This window comes from Saccoglossus kowalevskii, chromosome 19 (assembly GCF_978046115.1).
Source record: "Saccoglossus kowalevskii chromosome 19, keSacKowa6.1, whole genome shotgun sequence".
Taxonomy (NCBI): Eukaryota; Metazoa; Hemichordata; class Enteropneusta; family Harrimaniidae; genus Saccoglossus; species Saccoglossus kowalevskii.
Genome location: NC_140659.1, coordinates 28,932,243 through 28,938,732, shown reverse-complemented (window position 1 = coordinate 28,938,732; position 6,490 = coordinate 28,932,243).

Sequence of the window (6,490 nt, the reverse complement as noted above, 5' to 3'; positions counted from 1 at the left end):
AGCTTGCTATGTTTAATTAATCATTACAAAAATTTGAGTTTGTTATACATGTTATTACTATTATATACGGTAAATAAATAAATAAATAAATAAATAAATAAATAAATAAATAAATAAATAAATAAATAAATAAATAAATAAATAAATAAATAAATAAATAAATAAATAAATGCGGGTATACATGTACATCTTTAGATATGTTTTTTTTTCTATTTGATTGAGGTCACGTGGTATGTTGATAAATAGGTTTGCATCGCAACGACATAACACTGTACATAATGCGTCAACGCTGCGCCTCGATAATATTCTTGCCTTATTCAGCCCGCCTTCTTTTGAACGTTTGCCGGATGGTAGCAACTTTGATAAAATTAAAAAAAACACCATGAGCTGCCAGTGAAATTCTGATAATGACATCCTTTCATATTTTCGACCCTCGAGTAGTATAATTTCGACTTTGGAGTATAAATCGCTGGAACTAAACTCGTCTCCCAGCTCATCATAGCTTTCTTCTTAGGTGATATTGCATTGTCTAATATTGTGGCTTTACTCCAGGGTGTCTTAGAAGGACTATAATGGCAGTACATTGCGCAATTGTTCGATTTACAAACATCGGGTTACGAATATCTAGTTTTGGAAACCATCGAGTTACAAAAATGATTATGCGCATATTTTGGAAAACACCTATGCGAAAGTACCCCCAAATTATAACTCGATGTTCAATTTAGCGTTCACTGAAGCTAACTCTATAGTAAGGGCATCATTCATCGATTTTGTTGTTTGACGTCAACATTTAGTAATTAACAGTTAACCGTACGGTCAACGTAGCTTTCTCTCTTTAAAGTCAATAGACCCAAGCTCACTTAACTGTTAATTGAATTTTGAGGTACTAAATGTGGCCGTTAAACGACAAAAATAATCTACTGTCCCAAAAATGAACATCTCGAAATAGTGTGTAGTAACCGCGCCACACAGTGACTAGTTAAACATTTATATTACGCGACGGTTGTATGTACAAGTCTCGTGGGACTTACATCGCAAACAACGCGATGCTTTCACGTACCGCTTCAGCAATCATCTATTAAAGTAATGTGTTTTCAAAATAATGCGAAGCGAAACAAGGCGAAAACAGAATTACGTTCTAATATTTCATCCGATACCATTTCTACGTGGAATATTGATGGATCTCGGGTTTGGTACAGAAATCCGATTTACCTGATTGCTGCTTTCCCATAATAGCCACAGCTTAACTCCAGTTCTTTCACAAGTTGGAGATCTATCCGGGCAGTTTGTCCGTATCAGTTTACCGTGAACATATTTATGACAACAAATATAATTGCTGGTCCCCAATATTATGAGTGAAGTTAGCTTCGACCATAATATATAACAGTCTTATACTATAGTAGCATGTGTGATAATAGAATACTCAGAGCTTATTTTTCAATTTTGAAGACGTTTCTCGTGTTTGCATGATGTTGTTTATTTAACAGAAAAACCGAAACTCTAGCGTTTAAAATTAGTAATAATAACATCACAATAAAAAGTAATCTACGTTTCACTGATAATATCAACTGAATGAATGTTAGACGTTAGCTAATTAACGTTAGAGAATTAGCTACCCGTTTATACATGGAATACCCTATATAACAACTACCTATTTACGCATTTAATTTCGTTCTTCTTTGAGAGAAATAAAAACGCTAACATTACTGTGTGAGTGCATTGGCAGCAAGCACAAGTTTATTTTATTTGCGTGATTAGAAGACGCGTGCAATACTGGACCATTCTATTATTATCTTTATTATTGCCAGCAATTCGAGGAATAAACTGCGTTCAAGCTATACATCTTTTACAAATTATTCCTTCGACCCCGCTGGTACACACCTTCGTCCTTTATTTTTTGCAACCCAGTTTTTCCTCCTTATTCGCGTGGCATATTTCTGTTACTCATAACGGATGCAATGAATTACAATATTGGTTTCATTTTGTCAATGCTTCGGTTGTTATTTATAAGTAAATATTCACTGTCATAATCTCTGTGGTGCTTCACGAACGCGATGTACAATAGAATAAAATATGCAAAAGTGGTAGCAGTCGCCAGATTACTAAATTCATTGTTACTTTTATCACATAACTGATGAAAAAATGCGCAATACGCAAGTCCACTGATTATTTTTATACGTAAAATAACTCAACAGCACATGCATATAAGATAATTTTATTTATTTCTTCGAATCAACACTTTAGACGTGCAACACGTGCTCAACATCATCAACAACAACGTATGAGCCTTAAAGCGACACATTGCCAAAGAACATGTTGCTTTCTGCTATTTTATTGGTAGTATTAGCTGTAAAATACAAATACATTTTATTCGCTGTACGTTTTATATCGCGAAAGTACTAGTGATTTTTTTTTTTTCATTTCCAAGATTATAATTTTACTACATACTGGTGTTTAATAATTTAAATGCATAATTCTTACTGAAGCGTGTTTTTTGTTGCAAGATAATTTGAATTATTTCATTAACCAAAATCGATTGCCAATCACGTGTATAGTTATTTATCAGTTGACTTTAATTACATGACGTCACATATCATGTACAAATACTAGTTTCAATACGCGGTCACACTGGGTTAATGAATTTTATGTAAAACAAATGAACAACTGTCGTGACTTTAATTTCCATACTAATCGAGTAGATGACGAACTGAATCGTTACAGCACCTAGTCACGCGTGCGTAAGCGAGGGATACGTCACCTGCGCATGCGTCAGATGGCCATAGCGTGTCATTGTTTATAAGCAAGCATCTACCCATGAGCCTTTGCGTTTTTAGCGTGTGTTCCCGCGCGTGCGCAGGTGACGCCCCTCCTGCTTTAAGCTTGAGTGGTTATAGGCCGAAACCATCGGAAGATCATAGATTAGTAACGTGGTTGTCGCGATTGAGGCGGGGTACTGTTCGGCGAATCACGGGCATTTAAATAAAATAAACTGGCGCTCGACAAGTCGCTGGAGTCAGACTAAGTTAGAGTGCTAGCTATTGAGATACTGAATGTTAAAACTGAAATTGGTGCCCATTTTGACGATTTGTGAATTTAGTCATGATTGATATTACCACTTGTTCACAGTAAGTGTAAATTTCTAACTCATACCCGGTGCGCTATCCAAACAGAATTGTGAGCAGTCGCTGTGGCACAGGATTTCGAAAAGAGCGTAACGAGCGATACATATGGGTGTATCAGCTACAAAATTAACCTTACAGATCGACTGTTACAGATGACGATTCCGGGCTTGAACGGGAAAATTAATACCGTACGCCTGGAAAGAAACGGGCAATCAATTACTATTCAATTCCGTTGTTGATTTGAAATTCATCGCACATAATTCAATTTGTATTCAGATATGTCAGCTGTTATTTGGTTATGTCAGTTGTCAGTCGGATATGTCCATTGAACATGTCAGTTGTCAGTGGGATATGTTCATTTTTATTCAGATATGCCACTTTTGATTTGAAAATATGTCACCTGTCATTCATATATGTAACTTGTCAATTGAATATATCAGTTGTCTTTCGTATATGTCAGTTGTCATTTAGATATGTCATTTGTCATTCAGGTATGTCACTTAGATATGTCATTTGCCATTCAGATATGTGATTTATATATTTTAGTTGTCATTTGGATATTTAGTTGTCATTTGGATATCTCAGTTTCACATTTGGATTTTTATTTGTTGTCATTTGGATATTCTACTTGTCATTTGGATATTTTAGTTGTCGTTTGGATATTTTAGTTGTCATTTGAATATTTAGTTGTCATTTGGATATTTAGTTGTCATTTGGATATTTAGTTGTCATTTGGATATTTAGTTGTCATTTGAATATTTAGTTGTCATTTGAATATTTAGTTGTCATTTGGATATTTAGTTGTCATTTGGATATTTAGTTGTCATTTGGATATCTCAGTTTCACATTTGGACGTATCACAATAAATCATCCCCACTTGCCTCTTTAATCTAGACCAAAGGATTGAGTCAGGACTGAAATTACACTCTAGAATAGGGAAACTATTGGCCAGCGAATAATAGTTCGATTCATTTCATCACCTGCAGTCACCAAGGCAACATGAAGTTTCTCCTGTAATGCATTGTGGGTATCGGTACACGGTTGACCATACGAACGACATAGCTGAAAAACTGGAATATGATAAAAATAACATTTCAAGAAAAAACGTACGTCTCATAACGTGCGTATTTGAAACACAGTTTTAATCAGTTTTGTTTTGAAATTTGTCTCACGAGAAAGATAAATAGTACTATTATGTAGAAAAAGTCACTGCCATCTGAAAACAACATTAGCCATGGTTCGGTGAGGGCTCCGTCTTGATTGGTTGAGCAGTGAAAACAATACCTAATGCATGCGCGAAACTGAATAAAATGAAATGGAAAAAGGTTCACCTCTCCTGTAAGAGGTAACACTTGACTTACGGACGCCATTCATTTTATTTTACATTTTAGTTTTGTTTTTGTTTTTACCATGGAACTGTTTGATTTAAACAACACACTTTTGGTTGCTATCCAAATTTGCATTTATTTATAAAATCCTACTATGTTACCCGCATAAATAAATACACACGTGCAGAGGACAAGTAATCATTATCTTCTTAAGCTGTGTGCTACAGTATATTTTGACCAATCTGTCATTGGATTATAGCAGTAACGTTGGAAGTGTAGTTTATTCTGAGATGAAAATGTTACTATTACTGGTCATGAAACTTTTCAAATCTGCTACAGGATTATGCGGGGTACCTAGTTATGCAAATATTCTAACGCTTCTTCGGTATAATGTTAAGCATATGCACCCTAACATGTTGGTCTGAGTGATGCTTTCGCCGTTCGAACGGCGTCATACCTCTGTGTGTTGGTTTTGGTGCACCGCGAATGGTGCAACTCACGCGACCTTGTCAGGCTAAAACTTACCATATGTTGTTGTTTCTTGTGTGTGTTTTTAAAAATAACGAGAAATTACGAGCTCAAAAAGGTACATTTTATGTTGTAAAATCTTCTAATGACGTCAAGAAGAGAGCAACTATTTAGAGTATGAATGAAACAAATATGCGACTGAAAAATTAAATTCGTATTCATAACCACAATACGAATACAAGTGTGGAGTTTATAACCACAATACGAATACAAGTGTGGAGTTTATAACCACAATATGAATACAAGTATGGAGTTTATAACCACAATACGAATACAAGTGTGGAGTTTATAACCACAATATGAATACAAGTGTGGAGTTTATAACCACAATACGAATACAAGTGTGGAGTTTATAACCACAATACGAATACAAGTGTGGAGTTTATAACCACAATATGAATACAAGTATGGAGTTTATAACCACAATACGAATACAAGTGTGGAGTTTATAACCACAATACGAATACAAGTGTGGTGTTTATAACCACAATACGAATACAAGTGTGGAGTTTATAACCACAATACGAATACAAGTGTGGTGTTTATAACCACAATACGAATACAAGTGTAGAGTTCATAACCACAATACGAATACAAGTGTGGAGTTCATAACCACAATACGAATACAAGTGTGGAGTTTATAACCACAATATGAATACAAGTGTGGAGTTTATAACCACAATACAAATACAAGTTTGGAGTTCATAACCACAATACGAATACAAGTGTGGAGTTTATAACCACAATACGAATACAAATATGGAGTTCATAACCACAATACGAATACAAGTGTGGAGTTCATAACCACAATACGAATACAAGTGTGGAGTTTATAACCACAATATGAATACAAGTGTGGTGTTTATAACCACAATACGAATACAAGTGTGGAGTTTATAACCACAATACGACTACAAGTGTGGAGTTTATAATCACAATACGAATACAAGTGTGGAGTTTATAACCACAATACGAATACAATTGTGGAGTTTATAACCACAATACTAATACAAGTGTGGAGTTTATAACCACAATACAAATACAAGTTTGGAGTTCATAACCACAATACGAATACAAGTGTGGAGTTTATAACCACAATACGAATACAAGTGTGGAGTTTATAACCACAATACGAATACAAGTGTGGTGTTTATAACCACAATACGAATACAAGTATGGAGTTTATAACCACAATACGAATACAAGTATGGAGTTCATAACCACAATACGAATACAAGTGTGGAGTTTATAACCACAATATGAATACAAGTGTGGAGTTTATAACCACAATATAAATACAAGTTTGGAGTTCATAACCACAATACGAATACAAGTGTGGAGTTTATAACCACAATACGAATACAAGTATGGAGTTTATGGAGTTTATAACCACAATACGAATACAAATATGGAATTCATAACCACTATACGAATACAAGTGTGGAGTTCATAACCACAATACGAATACAAGTGTGGAGTTTATAACCACAATATCAATACAAGTGTGGTGTT